The 12,239-nt window shown below is 40.8% G+C and overlaps 1 protein-coding gene and 1 pseudogene across 4 annotated transcripts in view; one reads left to right on the top strand and one right to left on the bottom strand.

The window, feature by feature from the left end:
* LOC118625177 (sterol 26-hydroxylase, mitochondrial) overlaps nucleotides 1–12,239 on the bottom strand; it is a 66,734-nt gene that overhangs the window by 18,026 nt on the left and 36,469 nt on the right. The window lies entirely within an intron of this gene.
* LOC118625178 lies at nucleotides 9,122–10,166 on the top strand (annotated as a pseudogene).

Here is a 12,239-nt window from a genome sequence, read left to right as displayed (position 1 = left end):
GGTGATGAAAATACTCTAAAATGATATGGTGATGGTTGCATAAGTCCGTCAATATATTAAAAACCATTTGATTGGTAAATGGGTGAATTGTATGGTATGTGACTATATCTCAACAAAACTGTTACAAGAAAAAAAGAACATTAAAATCATCTAAAAACTTCCCCCTGAAAAAAAATGGATGCTGCATTGCGTTGTTCTATTCTACTTAGTGACCTCTTTAGTGTATGACCCCTGTAGTGTACTGATATGGTCCACTTAGGGGGAGTGTCAGCACAGCAAACCAACACTAACACAGCAAGTAAACAGCCATGAGGCCAAAAGTAAACTCACAAATACCAAGATTGTTCTGCCAGTGTCAACAAATCTGACCCTAAAAGTCGGCAGCCATCAGGTGGATAAACAGGCAGATGTAAGTTCAGGCACAGGCCACTCGTGATGCCAGAAAGAAGGCCCAGGGTCAAAGGTGAAAAGAAGTCCAGCTGGGACAGTGCTGTCAAAGTGTCGTCAGGGGTTTAGCCCAAACCCCTCACACAAGTGAAATTCACATTTCAAAGTGACAGAAGGTGCTAAATAATTAACAGCGTTCTCAGGTTCTCCTTGCTCCAAACTTTGCCTCGAATGATCTCCAAGATCACACCAAGCCAGTAGCACCATTTGGACTCCTGATGAGCAAAATTACTTGTATTTATTACTATGAATATTTTAATGTGGATAATTAAAGAAAACATTATAAACACCCATGTACCCACCCTCCAGAATTAAGAACTGTTAATATTTGTCATATTTGCTTCACATCTTTTTTAAAATAAAAACATTTCAGATACAAATTCCCCTTCTTAACCTTCCCTTTGTTCCCTCCCCAAAGCAACTGCTATCCTCAAGTTGAAGTGTAGCCTTTTTGTCAATGTTTCTATAATTTTACTACATATATGTATCCAATGATGGCCTATAGTACTTTTGTGTAGTTTTTCTTTTAGAAATACCATTCTACTGTACATATCATTCTATACTCAACTTTGAGTTCTATATTCATACATAAAAATCTTGTGCATTCATTCTGACTACTGTATAGTGTTTCATTGTATGAAATATTGCGATTTACTTATCCTGTCGATGGGCATTTTACATGTTTCTGAATCTTTTACAAACAAAGCTGCAAAAAAATTTTGTGCGTGTGTGCAGCCCTTACTTCAATAATCAAAAAAATGTGTTTTTGTGCAAGAAGGCAGAACTGTTATAAGTTACCATGTAGTTGGACAGTAAGGATTTCCTTCTGATTTTGCACTCTAGAGAAACAATAGGCTGAGGGTAAAGGAAGATCCATGAAAAGGTATTGCCTGGGATGGCCTCAGAGAGGCTGTCAGGAAAACAGAAGCACTGTCCATCCACCACCTGCAGCCCTCACACACACAGAAGCAAACCTTAGTATGCTGGGCAATCCTTTGTCTAAAAGCTGAGCCCTGGCCCCCTGGCCGGTTTGGCTCAGCAGTTAGAGCGTTGGCCTGCGGTCCAGAGAGACCCGGGTTCGGTTCCCGCTAAGGGCATGTACCTTGGTTGCAGTTTGTCCCCAGCCCTGGTTGGGTTGTGCAGGTGGCAGCCACTCGATGTGTCCCTTTCACGTCGATCTCTCTCTCTCTCTCTCTCTCTCTCTCTCTCTCTCCCCCTCCCACTCTACCTAAACAAAAAATGGAAAAATGTTCTCGGGTGAAGATAAAAAAAAAAAAATTAAAAGTTGGGCTGGGCTAGAGTGAAGCAATGAGAGTATTTCAAGAGCAAGGAGTGGATGATCAGCGACCGATGCAGAACCGAAAAAGAGAATGCCGACATAGAGGTGGGCATCAAAAGTAAGGACCCAAAGCCAAACATAAGTACAACAGGAAGGGCCATCAGAAGACCTCAAAATATTATGTTGGACCAGGAAGCACTTGGTCAGACATCTGTTTATCTCCTGTCCTCCATTCTTTTGCTGTTGAGCTATGCCTGGGCAGGGTGAAGCAGAAGAAACTGGTGGAGGTCCATAGCAGTCCTGCAATAAAATTAAGTCTTCCTTCTAGTTCTTACCTCCAGACTCCAAGACCCCTACACAGAGGCAGCCATCACTACCAATGTCTTGTGTGTTTTCCCAGATATATTTTATGTACATATAAATGCATAAATACTTCACATTCTTTTTTACCCACCTATGATGGCATATTATATAGTTTTGCACCTTTCTTTCCATCTCTTAGCAAGTGATTCACGTTCATGCTACAGATCTGCCCCTATTCTTTTTAATGGTTGCATAAAATTTCATCATACGAATGTATTATAATTTATTTCATTAGTCCCCTACTAGAGCATGAAAGTCATTCTAATCTTTCTCAGTCAGAAATATTGCTACTTTGAATATGCTGGAATATTCCTTTATCTGTAATATAAAAATTCTGGCAGTGCAGTTGCTAAGTTGATATGATTTATATTTTTGACCTTAACACTAGTTTCAAATTTTCCATTTCTGATGTTTAAAGGCAGTACACCTAATTCTGCTATAGTACCTGTAAATGTCTGCCAGATGAGACTGAAAATCACTTAAGCCAAGTCAGGGAAACCGGAGGATAATCTCTGGAAGGCTTGATGGTAATGTGAGTTCTAAGAAAGAAAATCCATTTAATCAATGGTATTCGCCAGACTGAAGAAAGAATGTGTTAACAGAATAGGAGTGGCCATTTCAAAACCCAGGAGAGGGGAGCCAAACAGCAAGAATTTGGCAGCATTTATCTCCCAAGAGAAAGATACTTAATGTAGTGGACAGACACCAGAGAAGCATATTCAACCAGGTCTCTTCAAGGCCTAGATGAAATGTCCTTCCACACAATTGTATTTCTTTAGTTCTGGGGTCCCTGCATACCAGCGGTCCACTGAGGTAGTTACTGATTTCTCTCCCTAGGAAGAGGATGTAGTGGATTAAAGATAGCCACGGCTTCTTTGACATCCCTCCCATTAAGAGGTGAGGTCTTCATCTCCTCCAGAGTCTGGTTGGGCTCTGTAACAGCTTTGATGGGTAGAATACAGTGGAAATGATGCTGTGTCAGTCTCCAGGCTCAGGCCGTAAGAAACTGGCAACCTCCATTTTCTACCTCTTGGAACATTTACTCTGAGGAAAGCCAGCATCTGGAAGAAGGCTGACCATCCCGAGACCACCATGCTGTGAGGAAGTCCAAACAAGCCACATGGAGAGAACCAAATACTCAGCTGTTCTGGCCAAACCATCCCAGACACCAAATATGAAATTTTAAAAGCTATGCTGGAAATTCCAACCCTGGCAGATATGACATGGAGAAAAATTGAGGAAGCCAGCCAAAACCCAGACCCAAGGTTCAGACACATGGCCCCAGTTGTCATCCTAGTGATCTTCAGCTATTCGAACTGAAGACCCACTTCACTGTGAAGCAGAGATAATACATTTCTGATGTGCACAGCCTAAATTCTTGACCCACAAAGTCATTAGCATAACAAAGTGTTGTTTTAAGCCTCTGTGTTTTGGTATAGTTTGTTATGCAGCAATAGATAACTAGAATAGGGAGTTTCTATGTGATGGAATATTATGATCCCTGGGAAGGCTAACTTCCTGAGTAAAGAAACATATGGGCACTCCAGTCCACAATTTGTTTCTGTGGGTTTGGCCAATGCGAGTCAGTCCTCAATAGTCTTCCCATGCTAAATGTGCTGACAGGATTTAGTTTCTGAACCTGGAAAGCTGAGACCTGAAGGACCAGGCTTAATCTATCTGCTCACCTTTCTGACTGTCTTATCTTTACTCTTTCTTATGTCAAACAACCCAGAAGATGGAGCTTAGAAGAGTCTCACAAAGAAGTTTACCATCAGATATAACCACTGCTCAGCACCAATTATAGTCCTTCTCTGGTCCATGAAATGTGTTCATTTATAAAACATTATTGAGAACCTCCCTGTGCCCAAAGCTTTGCCTGGCACTGGGTGGCTCGGAAGTAGGGAAGACACAGGCCCAGACCTTACAGTTTCACAGCCCAGTCTCTAAGCCCTACACACAGGTTATGATAAGAAACATGCGCACCTAAATATATAAAGCAAATATTAACAAACACAAAGAGAGAAATAGGCCATACAATGATAGTAGGTGACTTTATTACCCCACTTTCATCAATAAATAGATCAGCCAGACAGAAAATAAATAAGAAAACATTAGCCTTAAATGACACATTAGACCAGATAGACATATAGACATACCAGATCTATAGAGAACATTCCATCAAGCACCAGAGAAGGTAGATTTGAGGCACTATTAGTCCTCTCATCTTGTAAGTTGGCACCTTCTTGCTCAGTAAACCTTTCCTTATTTCAAACTCTGACATTTTGAGTTTTGGCCTTTTGAAGCATCAGGCACACAAACTTGAATTCAGTAACAATTTGGGAAGCCAGCCAGTAGCCCATGGAAGCCCAACCCCATCTGGGGTTCCCCTCCATGAGTCCTGAGTAGTCGCCAAGACATTTTGCTTTGGGGGCTCTGGAAGGACTTCCTCTGGCAGGTGCTGGCCACCCTTGGCACACAGCTCATTTGGAATAAATAAACATCTTTGGACTTCAGTCTACCATTGATTTTGTTTTGGGGTAAGTTACTCTGTTTCTGGGGTAAGTTTTTGGGCATGAGCAGCCAGGAATTCTTCCTTTCTATGACGCATGCTTTCCCTCAGGACAGAAACGAACCCATATGCTTTTTAGATTCACGTGATCTGGGAAAATATTTAAATTAAAGCTGGTTTTGACTTTGGTTTGGTTAAATAGGTATATTTTTTAAATCATCAGCATTAAATAATACTTTTATTCTACCTTTGTTTATTAGTTAAATAAGTTCATATTATCTCTTAGCCTTTCCTGGGCACCTTCAAGCCCAGCACAAGTAGCAGACACCTGCAGATCATTCTGTAGCTTATGTCAGGCGGCCCCAGACAGAGCATAGGCAGTGACTGGTCTTTCAGAGCCAGTGCACTCAGTGGACAGCTTCAGACCATGCCAGATTACAACCCTACCACCTCTACAAGCAACATACTTAAGGGGAAGACTTGGTGAGCAGCAAAGACCCACTGAAGTAAGACCTGCTCTGTAGGGTCAACTCCTGCACAGCAGCTCCTCCACTGTAGTTGCAGCTGGTCCTTGCAGCCGATCAGCCAGTGATGCCAACAGCAATCAAGGCTCAACTACAACAGGACAGTGCACACAGCCCACTCAGGGGCACACCTGGAGCACATGGCTCAGGTGACTGGGGAGGTTGTGCCACTAAGCCCTAAAGGACACTACTACATTAGGCCATTCTACCAAGTCTGGGAGACATAGCAGCTCTATCTAGTAAATAGAAACAAACATACAAAGCAGCCAAAATGTGAAGATAAAGAAACAGGTTCAAAATGAAAGAATAGAAGAAATCTCCAGAAAAAGAAATAAGTGAAATGGAGGCAAGCAAACTACCAGATGCAAAGTTCAAAACAATGATTACAAGGATGCTCAAGGAACTTAGTAAAAACTTCAAGGAGCTTAGTGAGAACTTCAACAGCATGAAAAATGACATAGAAACCATTAAAAAAACAGTCAGATATGAAGGAGACATTAACTGAAACGGAGAATAATTTACAGAGAATCAACAGTAGAGTAGACGACGCCAAGAATCAAATCAACAATTTGGAATATAAGGAAGCAAAAAACATCCAATCAGAACAGCAAAAAGAAAAAAAAATGAAGACAGTATAAGGAACTTCTAGGACAATTTCAAGCATACCAACATTTGTATCATTTGGGTGCTGGAAGAAGAGAGAGGACAAGAAACTGAAAACTTATTTGAAAAAATAATGACGTAAACCTGGTGAAAGAAATAGACGTACAAGTCCAGGAAGCACAGAGAGTCTCAAATGAGATGATCCCAAAGAGGCCCACTTCAAGACACAAAATAATTAAAATGCCAAAGGTTAAAGACAAAGAAAGAATCTTAAAAGCAGCAAGAGAGATGCAGTTAGTTACCTACAAGGGAACTCCCATAGATGGTCAGCTGATTTCTCAAGTAAAACTTTACAGGCCAGAAGTGGCTAGAAATATTCAAAGTGATGAAAAGCAAGGACCCACAACCAAGATTACTCTACCCAGCAAAGCTATCATTTAGAATCAAAGGATATATAAAGAGCTTACCAGACAAGAAAAAGCTAAAGGAGTTCATCACCATCAAATCAGTATTACATGAAATGATAAAGGGTCTTCTTTAAGAAGAAGAAAAAATAAATAAATAATATGAAAAATAAAGTGGCAATAAATCTACCAACAATGGAATCTAAAAAATCAAAATAAACAGAAACAGACTCATATATACAGAGAACATTTTGATGGTTGCCAGAAAGGAGGGGGGTTGTGGGTATGAGTGAAAAAGGTAAAGGGATTAAGAAGTACATATTGAGCCCTGGCCGGTTTGGCTCAGTGGTTAGAGCGTCGGCCTGCGGTCCCGAGAGACCCGGGTTCGGTTCCCGCTAAGGGCATGTACCTCGGTTGCAGTTTGTCCCCGGCCCTGGTTGGTCGTGAGGGTGGCAGCCACACGATGTGTCCCTTTCACATCGATGTTTCTCTCTCTCTTCCTCTCTCCCCCTCCCACTCTACCTGAACAAAAAATAAAAAAATGTCCTCAGGTTAGGATAAAAAAAAAAAAGAAGAAGTACATATTGGTTTTTACAGAATAGTCATGGAGATGTAAAGTACAACATAGGGAATATAGTCAATAATATGCTAATAACCATGCATGGTATCAGATGGATATGCAATTTATCAGGATGACCACTTAGTAAGTTATATAATGTCTAATCATTGGGGTATACACCTGAAACGAATACAATATTGTATATCAACAGTAATTTAAAAATAAAAAATTGCTCTGGACGGTTTGGCTCAGCGGTTAGAGCGTTGGCCTGCGGTCTGGAGAGACCCGGGTTTAGTTCCCGCTAAGGGCATGTACCTCAGTTGCAGTTTGTCCCCGGCCCTGGTTGGCTCGTGTGGGTGGCAACCACTCGATGTGTCCCTTTCACGTCGATGTTTCTCTCTCTCTCTCCCCCTCCCACTCTATCTGAACAAAATATCAAAAAATGTCCTCAGGTGAGGATAAAAATAAATAAATAAATAAATAAATTATTTAAATGAATAAATAAACCATAGTCCTGATGTCAGGGAACTGTTAAAGCTAGGAACAAAACAAGTAGCTATTAAACCCAAAACTTATTTCTACCCAGTGATCATCATCAATATTATTATCATGGTTTGGGTCCTGGGGGACATAACAAAAGTTACTCTTCATTCTTTGTCTCATATTAAGGTATAGGTATCCTGGTTTGCTGCTACCTCTGCTGTTGCTGTGGTCTATGCTTGTAAATGAGCACCTAGAATGCCCCCTCTAAGGCTCAGGGACCATCAAAAAAGAGGTGGGTGCATGAGATCGTAAGAGCAGAGTAAGAGATGCACAATGGACACACAAATCTGGCTCTATATTAAAGTTAATTCTCCCTTTTCATTGAACCTGGACCCAGTTGCCCTATTTCCCTCAAGATTAAGGAATGCGCAACAAAAAGAGGAGATCTATAATCACCAGAGCAGCTCAACGTGGTCTTATCCTATTTAATGAGATACTAAGTTGCTTTCAGAGATAATAAACCCAAATTACAAGTCATGCATATGAAGCATGTGCAAAGGCGAGAGCTTTGACCTGCCAGCTGCACCCAACACACACATACATGGAACCAAAGAACCAGGACATAACTAGAACTTGAACACCAGAATGCTTGCAGAAGAATCCTTTCTTGTCCAAAAAGATCCAGTGTTGATGCCCGTTTATCATAAATGGCCAAGTTCCAAGGTCCACTAATTAAAATTTGCTCCATCAGCTCTTCTATATACCTGTCCCCTAACCCCTTAAAAACCCTTAACCTAATCCAGTGAGCAAGATGGATATGAAGCACTATTAGGTCTCTCATCTTCTCAATTGGGGCCTTCTTGATCAATAAACCTTTCATTACTCAAAAAGGCAACAGAATACGCATATCCAATACGAGATGTTTAAAGCTGATTCCCTAGGCTCTGTGGAGATTCCTGAGCAGGGGAGCAATATAACCAAACCTTCTCTTCGGGGCACTGATGTGGCAGAGGTCCATGAGTGGATTGCAGAGGCAGAGGAAGCAGCAAGGGAGATCAAGCCAGTCACCATTTCTTCCCCAAATCAAGATGAGGCTGTGCATGCTGCCAGCCGAGCCATAGACAAGCAAGGAAGGTGACCTACTGGAGCTGCTGGAGCTGGAAATATCCTCTCTGTTGGGCAGAACAACGCCTGCCAGATTCAGGTCACAGATCATCTGGCCTTTGATGCTGATGTCCAGTGGCGAGTGGGATTGGAGGCTTTAGGTAAAGAATTCAAACAGTGGTAAAAGCCAAAACTTATGGGATGCAGCAAAGCAACCCTAAGAGGGAAGTTTCTAGCAATAAATGTGTACAATCAGAAACAAAAACAGTCCTGGCCAGTGTGGCTCAGTAGTTAGAGTGTCAGACTGCAGACCAAAGGCACACAAGTTCAATTTCTGGTCAAGGCACATACATGGGTTGCAGGTTCAATTCCAATCTCTGTCCCCAGTTGGGGCATGTGTAGGAGGCAACAATCAATCTCTCTCTCTCTCTCTCTCTCTCTCTCTCTCTCTCTCCTCCCTCCCCCCTCCCTCCCTTCCACTTTCTCTAAAAATCAGTGGGAAAAATATCCTTTGGTGAAGTTAATCAATAAAAGGGGAAAGAGGCTTCCACAGTATGGCCGGCGACATTAGCTAGCGCTCGCTCTGCTCTCTCTAACGGGGAAACAGTGGACTACAAGAGACTGAACTGTATCTGCCTCTATTTCCAACAGACTCACGTTCAACTTTCGCTCACACACACACACAAAAAAAAGCCGGGAAAATTTTATTAATCCTTTTTTTAAAAAAAGTTAATATAAAATTATAGCAAAGAAAGGAACCTGGAACAATCCGCAGCAGCGGCGGGAGAAGAGAATTTAATTTAGTTGATTTTCTGTGGTTGTTGGTTGTTCGCTAGTCTCACGGTGATGGAAGCTGCACATTTTTTTCGAAGGGACCGAGAAACTGCTGGAGGTTTGGTTCTCCAGGCAGCAACCCGACGCAAATCAAGGATCGGAGGATCTTCGCACCATCCCAAGATCCGAGTGGGACATACTTTTGAAGGATGTGCAATGTTCAATCATAAGTGTGACAAAAACTGACAAGCAGGAAGCTCATGTACTCAGTGAGAGTAGCATGTATGTCTCCAAGAGACGTTTCATTTTGAAGATACGTGGTACCACCCTCTTGCTGAAAGCACTGGTTCCCCTGTTGAAACTTGCTAGGGATTACAGTGGGTTTGACTCAATTCAAAGCTTCTTTTATTCTCGTAAGAATTTCATGAAGCCTTCTCACCAAGGGTACCCACACCGGAATTTCCAGGCAGAAATAGAGTTTCTTAATGCAATTTTCCCAAATGGAGCAGCATATTGTATGGGACGTATGAATTCTGACTGTTGGTACTTGCATACTTTGGATTTCCCAGAGAACAGGGTAATCAGTCAGCCAGATCAAACCCTGGAAATTCTGATGAGTGAGCTTGACTCAGCAGTTATGGACCAGTTCTACATGAAAGATGGTGTTACTGCAAAGGATGTCACTCGTGAGAGTGGAATTCGTGACCTGATACCAGGTTCTGTCATTGATGTCACAATGTTCAATCCTTGTGGGTATTCAATGAATGGCATGAAATCGGATGGAACTTATTAGACTATTCACATCACTCCAGAACCAGAATTTTCTTATGTTAGCTTTGAAACAAACTTACGTCAGACCTCCTATGATGACCTGATCAGGAAAGTTGTGGAAGTCTTCAAGCCAGGAAAATTTGTGACCACCTTGTTTGTAAACCAGAGTTCTAAATGTCGCACAGTGCTTTCTTCGCCCCAGAAGATTGAAGGTTTTAAACGTCTTGATTGCCAGAGTGCTATGTTCAATGATTACAACTTTGTTTTTACCAGTTTTGCTAAGAAGCAGCAACAGCAGCAGAGTTGATTAAGAAAAATGAAGAAAAAATGCAAAAAGGAAACACAAAAGAAGGTGGTGGCTGCTTTTTAGATATTGATACCGGGGGCCATGCTTTCCATAACCACCACCTTGTAGTTGCAGAAAGCCCTAGATGTAATGATAGTGTAATCATTTTGAATTGTATGCATTATTATATCAAGGAGTTAGATATCTTGCATGAATGCTCTCTTCTGTGTTTAGGTATCCTATGCCACTCTTGCTGTGAAACTGAAGTGTATGTAGAAAAAAACTTTTACTATATGAAACTTTACAACACTTGTGACAACAATTCAATTTGGTTTATGCACAGTATAATATTTCTCCAGGTATCATCCAAAATGCCCCACAGACAAGGCTTTCGTCCTCCTTAGGTGTTGGCCTCAGCCTAACCATCTGGGACTGTTCTATTAAATCGCTGCCAAGATATTACATCCAGTTACCTCCAATTTCTAGAACACATTCTCTACTAATGTTATTGAAACCAATTTCTACTTTATATAGATGTTTTTTGCAATGGCAATTAAAGTTTTTGTTCCACGAGTCAAGTCCTCTTAGAAAGTGATTACAGTTAACCCTTTTGTGTATTACTATTTTAACGTTATTGCTTCCTGAGCTTGTATTCCTTTGGTTTTGTTCCTCACTATAGTGTCTCCCCTTCCAACCCTGCCCCAATAAAGCAATACACTGTTACACTGTGGGTTTGTACCAGTCTTATAACTCAGAGCGGGAAAGGGGGTGGATCCTAGGCTTAAGGTCAAGGGAGTTTGGCTTGGTTTTTTTTTTATTGGCATTGGCTCTTTTAGAAGACAGTGACAAAAGTAGACTTCTAGTGTTGATTAGCAAGGAAGACACATAGAATTAATATTGGAATATACTGGCAGAACTATATGGGAACTGTATGCCATTCTGTGCTCTCCAGTAAATAAGATTAGCTTCTCACGAGGACCGGGTTTTTACTCACTTACAAAGTAGTAATATGAAAAATTGTATCACTAAATTTATTAGCAAGGAGATTTCAGATAAAGGTTGTACTGGATTCAGTAAGTCAAATCAGATCATTCACCTTAATTTTTATTTTTGCCACTTTCATTAATTTCCATTAATAATATACCATAAACTTTAATTCAAAAGCGGCATTAGTGTCTTTGCCGTCTTGTGGCTTGAAGTTCTGTGACTTTGTGATGCATGTGAGAGTGTTCTACCTTTGTGTTCCTCTTACTGGTGGTGGTTCTTTCACCACAGTTTCAGAGAATCAAGTAAATGACCAGAACGAGAACTGTTCAGATTATTTAGACATAACACAGTGAAGCAGAATGTTGTCCATAAAATATATGAACTCCAAAATGGTCAGTGGGAAATGACTAGAAATACGGGCTTTCAAGAGTTGGCATTTTTAACTCTATTTGCAAATACCGTGAGATATAAGCAGCCTAGAAAACAGCAAAGTTAACTAAATTTTGTATTCTTGTCCTCAATTTTTTTTTTATTCTTTGTGGCTTGATGCAGTGATGTTTTCGTTCCTTCCACTGGTGAATGGCTTCACTGGTGAATTATACCAAACATTTCAAGAAGAATTAATACCAACCCTTTCAAATTCTACCAAAAAGTAGAAGAGGAGGGAACACTTCCAAACTCATTTTACAAGGCCAGCATTCTCCTGATACTGAAACCAGACTCTACTAAAAAAGAAAATCACAGACCAACATCCCTGACAAACATAGATGCAAAACTGCTCAACAAAATATTAGCAAACCAAATTCAACAATACATGAAAAGGATCATGGTCAAGTGGGATTTATTCCAGGGATGCCATGATAGTTAAACAAAGTTGCAAATCAATCAATGTTATACACTACATTATCAAAATGAAGGATAAAAATCATATGATCATCTCAATAGATGCATAAAAAGCATTTAACAAAGTTCAACATCCATTTATGATAAAACTCTCATAAAAGTGGGTACAGAGGGAAAGAGGGAACCTACCTTAACATAATAAAGGCCATATATGACAAACCCCCCAGTTAACATCATAGTCTATAGTGAAAAGCTGAAGGCTTTTCTTCTGACATCAGAAAAAAGACAAGGGTGCCAACTCTC

This window comes from Molossus molossus, unplaced genomic scaffold (genome assembly GCF_014108415.1).
Source record: "Molossus molossus isolate mMolMol1 unplaced genomic scaffold, mMolMol1.p scaffold_m16_p_11, whole genome shotgun sequence".
NCBI lineage: Eukaryota > Metazoa > Chordata > Mammalia > Chiroptera > Molossidae > Molossus > Molossus molossus.
The sequence above is the reverse complement of the archived record's forward strand: the minus strand, read 5'-3'. Positions and strand labels throughout refer to the sequence as shown.